The sequence below is a fragment of the Pristis pectinata genome, chromosome 10 (genome assembly GCF_009764475.1).
Source record: "Pristis pectinata isolate sPriPec2 chromosome 10, sPriPec2.1.pri, whole genome shotgun sequence".
NCBI classification, from domain to species: domain Eukaryota; kingdom Metazoa; phylum Chordata; class Chondrichthyes; order Rhinopristiformes; family Pristidae; genus Pristis; species Pristis pectinata.
This window is the reverse complement of record NC_067414.1, coordinates 17,671,609-17,684,381: the sequence shown is the minus strand read 5'-3', so window position 1 is coordinate 17,684,381 and position 12,773 is coordinate 17,671,609. Positions and strand designations below refer to the sequence as shown.

The 12,773-nt window shown below is 39.9% G+C and overlaps 1 long non-coding RNA gene across 1 annotated transcript in view; it reads left to right on the top strand.

Annotated features, from left to right (window-relative positions):
* The window catches only part of LOC127574967 (uncharacterized), a 484,855-nt gene that overhangs the window by 14,839 nt on the left and 457,243 nt on the right, over positions 1–12,773 (top strand). Inside the window, exon 2 of the long non-coding RNA XR_007956980.1 lies at positions 11,527–11,591. This is a non-coding gene — a long non-coding RNA (uncharacterized LOC127574967). The remainder of the gene's footprint in view (positions 1–11,526; positions 11,592–12,773) is intronic.

The following is a 12,773-nucleotide window of genomic DNA, read 5'->3' as shown; positions in this document are numbered from 1 at the left end:
CTGAAAATGCTGAACTCATTGGTGAGTCTGATAGAACGTGAAGTGCCAAATCTCAGCATTGAGTCAAACAAGTTCAGATAATAACACTTGAGGTTTGAAAGTAATGTTGGTATTTTATTCATGGAAAATGATGCGGAGAGAGTGGCTAATCTGTGTTAGACTTTGGTTTCTGTATAGTGGGCCAGCTAACGGAAAGGATAAGCCAGAATTCTGTTAAGCACACTTGAAGAGCATGAGAATGCAAATCAAGTTGCTCATTCCATGAAATTTGCTAGAGAATTGGTTCAACTTGAGTAAGAAAAGAGAGAACGGTATATACTCTTTGGAGAGGTTTTGAAAGAAGCCTACAAATTAAGGGCTTGTTGAACTACTATCTTTCCCAGAAACCCAAGTTATAGCAGATGTAAAGGAAGTATATTAAAATAAACAAAAATAATCTTGGACATGGTTGACACATGCAAGTTTTTGCAGTGTTTGATCTGCAGAGACATGGTATTTGATTGAAGACAAAGTTATGATTGGTGACTGATTTTGTTCGGAACAGAATTTGAAAATGTCAAGGGGTGATATGAAAGGATGCTCAACTTGAGATAATATAAAAGTGAACCACAGTTTCCAAATTAATGACAGACACGTAGTTATCTGTTTCCTCATTATCTACCAAGCTTTGCCCAGCAGTGATGATACTCTACATCTGTGATGGAAGTCTGAAAGTTAGGATATTTTTCTCAATCCCATGCTGCTCTCATCATTTACTTGTCTGTAATTTTCATGTCTCAATGTATGCAACTGCTCCAGTTTCCAAATGCTGTTGTTTCCTCATCGCCCATCATCTTAAAAGCTTTTGGCCTTTTATTTAAGTTCTAAAAACCACTTTAACCAACTGTTTCTAAAGCGTGTAAGTATTCATGAAAAGCAACTAATCTGTTTTTCCAGCATTCCAACACTTGTTGTGGCTGTTAAAAATGTCAGTTACATGTTGCTAATTTTTGTGGCACAGTATTGATTATTTTAAATCTTGAAGTATTATCCATCACTTAACACAGCAGGCTTTGAGTAGCACATGCAATTTCTTTTGGCTTGCACCAAAAAACATTGTATAAGATCATTTCACTCATTGATGTTTGTGGAACTTCTTAGAGTATAAATTGGTGGAGTATGTTGAGAATGGCAACAAAGCTTCTGACTGATTTATTTTCTGTCTAGCATTCAGACACTTTTTTTGTCTTTACTTTTACAACTTTACCTTATTTGTTGTTTGATTAAATTCAGAACACATCAAATGGTGTGGAACCCTTGCACAATGTGTAAGGAAAACCATCTCTGCAGTTGCATTGAGTTTCAATCCACCTTGGAGAAATGTTACATGTCATTCTTCAGTGTGAGCACTGTAACATTGGCCAAACAATATTTTTATCAGCAGAAAAAAATGAATTTCACTGTGGTAAGTGAACTTAGCAGATATAACTGCGAGAAGTCAGAACGTTTAACCATTTTACAGTTTTTTTTTTCTCCCACTCTAAAGACAAAAAAAGTCAGAGTGTCTAGGCCTAGAAATTGTATCATGCAGCAGCACATTTATGAGCATGGCACAATTCTGCTCTAGTGTATGAAAGAAATCATGTGGCAAGATCTGAAACTTATTGCAAGACACTAAAATCTCTCAGTTGTCTTCTATTTATTTATGCTTCCAGGGCACTAACTCAAGGAGGCACTGCAGTTAGTGCTGCTGCCTCACAGCTCCAGGGATCCAGATTCAATCCTGATCTCAGATGCTGTCTGTGTGGAGTTGGCATATTCACCCCGTGATTGTGTAGATTTTCCCCAGGGGCTCCAGTTTCCTGTCACGTCCCAAAGACATGCTGATAGATTAATTGGCCACTCTAAATTATCCCCTAGTACTGGTAAGTAGCAAAAGAATCAAAGGGAAGTTGATAAACAATTGAGGGAACATAGGTTGAAGGGCTAAGGGGAAATAAGGAGATGGGGAATGGGATAGATGGGATTGCTCAGTTGATAACCAGTAAGTAACCTAGAAGTGCAGTGATGCATAACAACATGCAAGTGCGTTGAGTTCACTTTTATAAGCTTAACCTGCTCGTATATGGAGTGCGGATGGTACAGATCTGAGCAAGTCCCAGCACCTCTATTCTGGTGCAGAGAACGTGCCTTGGGTAGCTTCTCTTAAACAAAATACTTAACCTTCACAGAAGCCCTCCCTTGCCCCAGCCCACCATCCTCCACTAAATGGATCTCTAAGCTGATCCTCTTAAGCTACCTAACTCAACCAAGAAGCTGACCTTCATCAATCCCTCAATAACCATTTGTGAACCCCACTTGATGGACTGACTCAATGTTTGAACTTCTGACAGAGGTCCAAACTTCCATCCACGGAATCTCTTTTCCCATGATTTCTCACCCACCCATCATGCAAACCTGTTCTGGACCTATAGCTTACTTTCTGACTTCACAGAACTTTGCAATAGCGAACAATATTCTTTGATCCTTTGCTCCCTGCAAATTAATGCATCTTTCCAGGTGGCAAACAGTTGAAATATTTGGTTAGGTGAAATATTAATATTTCAAGGCATAAAATTTTAAGAACTTACTGCTTCTCTATCTCCTAGAGTTTTATCTAAATCGTTGGAAGACTAGTCTAAATCAGTGGAAAGTAGAAACCTGTAGTGATCACATCAATGACCTCCTTCAAATAGCCAGGCAAAAGAAATGAGTTTAGCAACTAGAAAAAAAGTAAAGCATGTCGTCTGGCAATTGGAAAACACAGGCAGAAATGCTGAAAACATATGGTAAGTCAGTCAGCTCAATTTAAAAAATCTGGACTTGGTCAAGGAGGAAAATAATGTATCTGGACAGAACTGAGTGCCTAGCTATTTCACCTTGTGTAATGTTGATTTGCCCTTTCTAAGAAATTCTCAGATATTTTAACAAGTTTTTTCAAATTGAGTTTAGGTTTCCTTTTCAGTTTTATTTTGTTTTGTACATTGTCCTCCATACTCCATTCTGTAGAATTTATTTTGAATTAAGCAAAGCCACATTTTACATTCACACTGATGAATTACCTCATTACCTTTGTTAGGTACTCATGGTGCAGGCTGAGATGTTGGGAATTGTATGGCAGCTCAGAAGGTCTCTTAAAATGGCACTGCATAGGGGATCCCATGGCTGAAATTTGAGCACCTTAACAGTGAAATTCTGCTGCATCTTGTCTAAAAGAGTAGCTGTTGTCCACTTTGTAGAAAGAACAATCAACACACAATACAGGAGGCAATGGTTTGGGCTGTGGATTGTGGTGGTGAGGGATAGATAGGAGATGGGTTATGGGTGAGAGAATCAGTGAAACAGAAAGGAGATTGGGTGGGTAGACCAATAGAGAGGATCTGGAGGGTTAGCAGGAGTGGCTTGGAGTTGGTGGGGGGGGGGGGGTGAGATTGGGAGGGCAATGGGGCAGGATCTGGTGAAGAGATGAAGCAGTTGATCTGCGTATTTCCAGCATTCTCTTGTTTCAGATTTGCATCTAGTGCTGTGGTCTGTCTCCCGCATTTTCTCACATGTTCTTTTGATTAATTTACTCTCCTTCTAATTGCCCTCATTGATCTATTACTCAGATGGCTCTGAAAGCTGTGCACCACCTGCACGACCTTGGTCTCTATCACAGGCATTCCATTTTTTTTCCTTCCACTCCTTGCTCTCTCTGCACTTTAAAACTCATTTGTTTTCTCACATTTCCAGTTCTGATGAAAGGTCATTGACCCACAACATTGACTCTGTATCTGTCTTCACAGATGCTGCCTGACTTGCTGAGTATTTTCAGTAATTTCTGTTTTTATTCTTGTGAAGAGTAAATTGGAGGTGGGGTGGGAGAAGCGGGTAAGATTGCTGGTGGAATGGTGAAAATGGGAGATTGGTTGGTTAGTGAGTAGGGACTTGGGTTGGATGAATTTTTGATTGGGACGCGTGATGGTCTCTCAGAGGGGCATTTGGACCAGGTCAAGGAATGGTCTGGGTGACTGTGTTGGTTGTATGCTGGTTAAAACCTTCAGGACATTGATTGTAGGATAGGGCTGGGGTTGGTGATAGGAGTGAACCCTTAGAAAAGCACTTATAGGAAAATGTAAGTGGAAGATGATGGACCCTCTACCAGGGGCCAGATGAGGTGCAGCCCCTTTTTCAATTAATGGCAAATAAGTCCTAAATTCATTGGTTAATGCTGTTTGCATGCCAGGGGTTTTGTGTATATAATGTATCTGGAGCAAATTTAAACAAGCATGTCAGCTGAGTACTTTGCAACCGACTGGGTTGGACACAAAAGTAGTATTCTCAGTGAAAGAATCTCAAGGCCTGTGTCTTGTGTCCCAGAACATCCCAAAAAGAATTTGCATCTAGTCAATTTACTGTCAATGGCAAATCAGAGTCACAGCCAATAAATTTTATTTTGTTTGTTCGTGCTGGCTTTGGAAGAAATGTTGAAGCCTTCCGTTGATTGAAGAGAAGTTCACACTAAAACAATGTAAAATTAAGTAGTAATATTGTCAGAATCCACTAATGTTGTTTGGGGGGAAATTTGCAATCTTAACCCGGTCTGGCCTATATGTATTTCCAGACTCACTGCTTGTGGTTGACTCTTATGTACCCTCTGAAATGGCTCAGAAGCTACTCAGTTGTACTATTATTGTTATGTCCAAGTAGAGAAAGAATAGAACTGGATGGCCGATTTGGCATCGGCCTTGGCACTAAATTCAGACATGACAAAATTGCTCTCAGCCCAGTCAATATTGCATATCCACCTCATAAACATCTGGAGACTGGTGTCCAAATTTGAAGAGCTGCCTTACAGACTAGTCAAACAACAATCTGACATGTTTGTACAAGCGACTCCTGTGTTATGGCCATTTGGGTCATGGAAATTCGCCCTTACAGAATTCACAAATTACAAATTTACAAATTCACAAAGGTTGCTGTTGTCTCTTTTTCCACCACTTCTCCTGGTAGTGTGTATCCAGGCACTCCCTACTCTGTGTGTGTGCGTGTGTGTGGAAAAAAAATATTTGCCTCATAAGTCTCCTTTAGACTTTCCCCTTCTCACTTTAAACCAAGGCTCTCTATAGTATTGGACACTTCCAACATGGGTAAAAGACTCTGACGATCTACCCTGTCTAGGTCTCTCATAATTTTATATATACTTCTGTCAAGTCACCCCTCAGCCTTTAGTGCTCCAGAGAAAACAATCCAGTTTTGTCCAACCTCTCTTTATAGCTAATACTCTCTAATTCAGACAACAGCCTGGTGAACCTCTTCTGCACCTTCTCCAAAGCCTCCATTGTATACTTTCCTCTTACATTTGACCTCTCAAATTGCAACACCTCACACGTGTCTGGATTAAACTCTATCTACCATTTCTCTGTCCATATTTCCAGATAGTCCATATTCTGCTGAATCCTTTGACAACCTTCCTGATCATCCATAACTCTGCTAATTTTTGTGTCATCTTCAAACTTACTAATCAGCTCACCTACATTTTTGTCCAAATCATCACAAACAAGAGGCACCAACACTGATTCCTGCACAGATCTCTAGTCAGAATAACCAATAACCTTTACCAATATCTTCTATGGCCAAGCCAATTTTGAATCCAGTTCACCAAGTCTCCATGGATCCCATGTTCCTTAATCTTCTGAATCAGCCTACCATGAGGGATCTTGTCAAAAGCTTGATGAAAGTCTATTGACATGCCCTCCTCAATCATCTTACTCACCTCCTCAAAAAACTCAATCGTTTGTAAAACACGTCCTCCCATGTACAAAGCTACGCTGACTAACCCTAATAAGTCTATGCTTTTCCAGATGTGAGTAGCTCCTATCCCTATGAATCTTCTCCAGTAATTGATGTAAGGCTCACAAGCCTACAATTTCTTGGTTTGTCCCTGTTGCCCTCAAAGAAAGGAAAACATTTGCTATTCTCCAGTCCTCTGGGACTTCACCTGTGGTTAAAAGAGAATACAAAGATCTCCGTCATGGCCCCAGCAATCTCCTCTGTTGTCTCTCTCAGTAACCTGGATTGATCCCATCAGGCCCTGGGGACTTATCCACCTTAATGTTCTTCAAGAGACCCAACTCCTCCTCCTCCTTGATATCGACATGCCCCAGAATAACAGTATCCTCCCATATCCTTCTCCTTGGTGAGTACCAATGTGAAGTCAGGAACATGTTGGTCCTGAATTTTGACTAGCTGGCCTTTAAACAACTCCCACATGACTTGCCCATCAACAGCCGCTCCCAATATACTCTCCCCATTTCCTGCCTAATACTGTTGAAATTAGCCTTCCCCTATTTAGCATTTTGATATAAGGAGGAAACATTGAAACTATTAAACGACAATGTGTACTCTGGCCAAGGGACTTCAGATCTGCCACCCAGCACTGACCGACCTCACTGAGTCCTGGAGAACAAAGCTGCTGGTCTGGGTTTGAATCAGGTAGTGAGTGAACCAGCACGAGGGTGAACATACTTGTTCTTGCCAATCTACCTGTGGCAGGTTCATCCACTATAGAATTGGTAGAAGTAACCACTGCATGGTCCTCATGGAGCCAAAGTCCTATTTTTGTACTGAGGACATCCTCTATTGTTTAAAATCAGACACATCTAGCACCTCAAATTGGGCATCCATGAGGTGCTACTGAGAATGTGTATAAGGGAAGGTTAGGGGAGTAAAAGATTGTGAGCCCTGGGATGTGGAGTAAAGGGTACATCGGTATGGCTGTATTAGAATGCTCAAATTGGTTATACTTTGCTTTGCACGGCTTTGCCCCAGACCTTCTGCTTGTTTCAGCTAGTTTTCTGCAACCTTGAGGGATGATAAACAGTTACTCTCCCTGCAAGTTTGCAGAATTGTTTCTTGCTTCTCCAAACTGACCCTAAGGTCACAATGGGGAACCTTGTGTATACAAAGATAGCTGATGGATCCAGATGGTCTGAAAAAAATTAAGGAACCATTGTCTCAACCGGAGTATTAACTATTTTAAGCAAATTCCTTTTTCTGTAACCAATCATGATGCAAAGAGTAAGCGAACTGTTGTCTGGCTAATGCATGATCATTCCTTGTATGGTAATTGTTTGCACCTCTTAAAAAAAGTATAAGGATGCTTGTAAGCTAATGTATCTTAGAGACCACCTGGTCCGGGACATAGGTGCCTGGCTTGGTGCTCTCTCCTCAGTTCAAGTAATAAAGAGATTGAATGAGAACGGTGGTCTTTTGAGGTGCAAACAATTACCATACAAGTTTGAGACAATGGTTCCTTAATTTTTTTCAGCTGAAACATTTGCCACTATGCTCAGCTAACAGTACCGAATAGATGATCCATCTTGGCTTCCTGCTGAGATTTCCCAGCATCACAGAAGCCAGCCTTTAGCCAATTCAATTCACTTTACGTGATATTAAGAGAAGGCTGAGAACAATGGATACAGGAAAGGTGACAAGATCAAACAATATTCCAGCTGTAGTACTGAAGGTTGGTATTCTAGAATTAGCTGCATCTTTAGCCAAGCTGTTCCACTACAGTAGGAAAGAACACTGACATCTACCATACAATGTGGCAAAATGCCCACATATGTCTTGTTTACAAAAATCAGGGGAGATCTAATCCAGCCAATTACCACCCAACCAGCTTATTTTGAATCAGAAGAAAGTGATGGAAGTTGGTGTCGATAGTGAGATCAAGGGGCACTTTCTTATTGAATACATTCACATTGATAATACTTCTGATTAAGGGTCTTCGACCTGTAATGTTAACTCTCTGTAGCTTTCCACAGATGCTTCCTTGCCTGTTGGGTGTTTGCAGCATTTTCTGTTTTGATATCAGATTTCCAGCATCTATATATTTTTTTATTTTACATTCTCATCGATGCCCAATTTAGGTTTTGCCGGGACTACTTGGCTCTGGACCTCAACAAAGCCATGATCGAGAAATGGACCAAAGACCAGAATTCCAAAGGTGAACTGAGATGACTGCACCTAACGTCAAGGCAGCAGTTGATCAAGTGTGGCATCAAGGAGCAGTGGTGAAAGTGATGTCAATAGACGTCAAGGGAAAACATTTCAGTGGCTAAAGCAATGAATTGTACAAAGGAAGCTTGTTATGGTTGTTGGGGGTCAATCATCTGAATCCCAGGACATCACTTCAGGAGTTCTTCAGGGTAGTGTCTTGGGCCCTACCATTTTCAGATACTTCATAAATTACATTCCTTCCATTGTTACGAACTAGGTTACTATTGGTGAATGTCCCTTTAAGATAGAGCATAGTGTGTGTGTGTGTCTGTGTGGTGTGCTGACGACAACAGAAGATAAAGGATGTAATGATGTTTTTGAGGCAGTCAGTTGGAGTCAGCAGGGGGAGAGAGAGAGAGAGACACCAGCCTGCTAGTTTCTCTATCGATGGACGAGAAACAATAACTGTGCCTGTCACTAAAATCCACGTATGGATTATTGGATTAATCCGGTGAAGTCCACTTTGTCGTTAACCTGTACAGGGAAACAGGTATTTGTGTGGACGGCCACATCGCAGATGCTTTTCGGGGTGGCAGATACTTCGGAACAAAGCAGTGGAGTTCACTTTGTTGCTGACCTGTAGAAGGAAGCAGTATTTGTGTGGATGGCCATGATTCGAGTGCCTTTCGGGGTGAGGCAGATGTGGTGGAGTAGTCACTGCTGAGTAACCACTGACGTGTCGCTTGGGTTCCATCGTGGAACATTTGGATTTCATAATTACTCTCTATTTTTTCTCTACATCTACGTCATCTTCAGTCAACGGTGGTTGTTGAAGAAGCCTTTGCTCATATTTCACCTTACAGCTTGCTGAACTGAACTTTGAGAATTATTCGTGGATTTGGAGTTTGGGAATTTGCCACACACACACTATGAGTTCAGTTTTTGGGGTTAATGTTTAAGATTTAACATTTTTACTTCTAACATTCTTACATTTTTACTTTTATTTTTCTTATTATCATAAGTAGTTATTAATAAAGTAGTTTTTTTAACACTGATACATGACTCGGTGTATTTCTTTTGTTGCTGGTTCGTAACACCATCACAAGTTCAGAAGTGCGGATGTTTGCTCATGATTGCAGAATGTTCTCATCCGTTCTCAGCTCCTCAACAAATGCAGTAGTCCATACCTGAATGCAGCAAGATCTGGACAACATTCAGGTATGGGCTGATAAGTGACCGGTAATATTTAGGCCATAAAAGTAATCACCACCTCCAACAAGACAGAGTCTAACTATGTACCTTTGACATTCTATCTCATTGCCAGTGCTGAGTTACCCATCATCAACATGTAGAGGATTCCTATTGATAGAAGTACAACTGGAGCAACCAATAAACACTGTGCTAAAAGATAAAGCTGGGTACCTTGCAATGAATAACTTGCATCCCAAGCCCCAAAGTCTTTCCACTATCTACAAGTCAAGAATCGGAAGCATGACAGAGTACTTGGCACTTGCTTGGATGAGTGCAACTGCAACAATTCTCAAGAAGCTCAACACCAGCTGTAACTAATTGATTGGTACCCTATCCACTACCCTAAACATTGATTCTTTACTCCACTGGCATTATGTACCTTTTCCAAAATGTACTATAGTTATTTGACTAGGTTGCTCTGATAGCATGTTATCAAGAAGGACAAGGACAGCAGGCACATGAGAATGCCACTATCTGCAGGCACCCCTCCAAGTTGCACACCATCCTGACTTGGAAATATACTTACTGAACATTCAATTGGCTACATTTAAATTCTGGAATCCTCTAATCAATAGCAGTTGGGAGGACTTTCATGGGAAGGACTGCAGTTCAAGAATGCAGCTCACCATCATCTTCTCAAAGGCAGTTAGGGATGGGCAATAAATGCTGGCCATGCTACTGATGCCCAGGCCCCCAAGGTGCCTTTGAGAAAAGAATAAAAAAAACACTCTGCCTGTTTTTCTGGTTTAGAACTCATGAAAGCTCACTATAGTATTAAGCCTTTCCTGAAGTTTCATTCCATTTGCAGTGACCTATTGTTCAATTGTGGGCAGTACTACTTTTTCACAATATCACTTGAAGGGAATTTCATGACCTTCAACAATGAAATTTCTATACAATCTCTGCTTCAAAAATCCCTTTGATTAGTGGTCACTTCATGTTTGCAAAGGGCAAATGAGAAACACTAAACAATTTAAAGATGAAAGGTCTTCAATGGAAAACATTAACTCTGTTTTTCTTTTGTTCTTTCCGCACATGCTGCCTGACCTGCTGAGTATTTTCAACATTTTCTGTTTTTATTTCAGATTTCTAGCATCTGCAATTTTTATTTTAATTTAAAGACTTCACTTTTTGATGCTGCAGATGATTTTGAATTTGAAAATTTAGTTCCATGATAATTGCTCAGCGCTCATATCTGACTCATTGTTAAAACATTTTTAATGTCAAATTTGATTTTAATTTTCTTTAATTGAGTTCAGTTGTTTCACTTCAGAGAAAGATAAGGCTCCTTCTTTTAAAATATATTTCCATACTGTTCCAAGTATTCCCAAGGCTTGTTTAAAAAAAACAGCTGCTCATTATCTATTAATGACATACTTTGTGCATTCACACGATGTCCTACTTATTTTCCTTGTTGCCAGAGCTACGTTTTCATAAATGAATGAATTGGCGCTTTAAAATTTACTTGTTACTTGAGTAGAAACAGTTAATGTTTTTGCTATTAAGCAAGGAAAACATGTGATTACACAACAAAGGCACACTAAGGCTCCAAGTCAAAGAAGATTGCAAGAATTAAGGTTTCTTTGGCAACTCACAGATTGGCAAGTGCTGTCTGAGGTTGATGCAGAGCCTCTCTGAGTTCTACGAAGGTGGTCTCTTGTCACTTAAGTTTGATACAATCAGTTTTCGATATCATCTGCCTAAAACATAGATTAACCAAGCTTATCTAAAGCACCTTTGACCCACTTATGTGTATTATAACTGAAGTACACAATCAATTGGTTGCTGTAAAATTTTCATTGAAAGTGCAAAATCTGAATTCTGCACCAGGTGAAAATGAATATTCCAGGGGCGACAAAAGGAATTCTTGATTCTGGTGGCATTTTGTGTAAAATCAAGCTTTGTAAGGCAGCCAAATCACATTGGCAGGTGATCGATGTAAGTTATATTGCAGAGCCACCTTTGCACACAGAATGCTAGATTAGATCCAGCCCTGTCAATCAAGGTGCTGATGGTGATATGTAATGTCAGAGACTTCTCTGTTGAGACTGCAAAAAAGTCACCTTGATGGATTTCTTTGTACTCTTGAGTTTTTGATTTAAAAAAAAAGTAGCTTCAGACTTGACTAAATTATGTAAAACAATTGAGTTACTATTGGGATTTACTTGGAGTAAGTTTTGACTTGCTATATGGACCTTTGTATCAGTATAAATTGGGGTCAAATGTGTGCAAAATAGCAAAGACGTAAATGTTTTTTTTCTATCTCCTTGTTAGGTTTCTTATCCTGCGATTACAACAAATTAGATGAACGTCAATGGCAAGACACACACTATCTCAAGGTACGTTTGCTTTCCTTGTGAAAGACAGTACTGATAACTTTCAAAAATGTTTGTTCTAATTGGAGGCCAGCATTAATTGTTTCATATGATTCTTCAACTGAGTGTTTAAATTAATGTTGTTTTATTACAAATGTTTTAATTTTGAAGTAGATAGCAGATTGTGGGGAGAGGATGGGGTTGGTCAGTACGCAGGAGGACTGCAGCAAGTTACAGGAGGACCATACTACTAAACCTTGTAGAAAGGGCAAGTAATGAGGTTCAACACAAGTAAATGTGAGGTAATATATTTTAAAAGGAAGAACAGGCAAGTTACTTATTAACTGAAAAGTGTGAGGTTTGGTTTGGTAGAGGGACCTGGGGACTTTGAAGTACAAGACATATATTGTTGAAAGTGTGCTCTAGGTTAGTGAAGCCATAAAAAAGTAAACCAAGAGCGAGGAATTACTTGTAGAGGGATAGAATTAAAACAGTTTGGAAGCCATGCTAAACTGTATCAAACTTTGGATCATTTGCATCTTGGATATTGCATATGGTTTTGGTCACCCTATTGCATAAGGGTTAAAGAAGTGCTGGATTGAATGCAGAGAAAATTTATAAGGATGTACCAAAAATGTAAGGATAGAATGAACAGATTAGGTCTCTCTTCTCTTGAGGAAATAAAAAGCTGAGGGTGGCCTTATAGAGGTCTTTAAAAGTATCAGAAGTATACAAAGAGGATGCTCCCACTTGGGAGGATGAGCATGACCAGAGGCTATCAATATAAGATGGTCACTAAGAAAGCCAGTGGGGATTTTAGGAGAAACTTATTTCTCCAAAATGTGAGAATATGGTTGAGTCAAATAGTATAGATTGGGAAGCTGGACAGGCATGTGAGGGGGGTGGGAATAGAGGGTTCCACTGATGGATTTGGATTAGGAAAGAAGGGAGGAGGTTGAAGTGTAGCATAAAAGCTGCGTAGATCAGTTGGCTTAAATGTGTTTCTATGCAAGTACCCTATGTAAGTACTTGACGCAATTTTTATTTAGATTTTCAGCTTTGTACTATTAGTTTTCTGTTCACAATGAAAAGGCAATTTCCACGTAGCAGGTTATATGACTTGTAATCCAAAACCTGCATCACTGTTTGTGCAGTTTATGGAGTAACATACACAGATGTAGAAATTACCAGCCAATTCTGCAATCA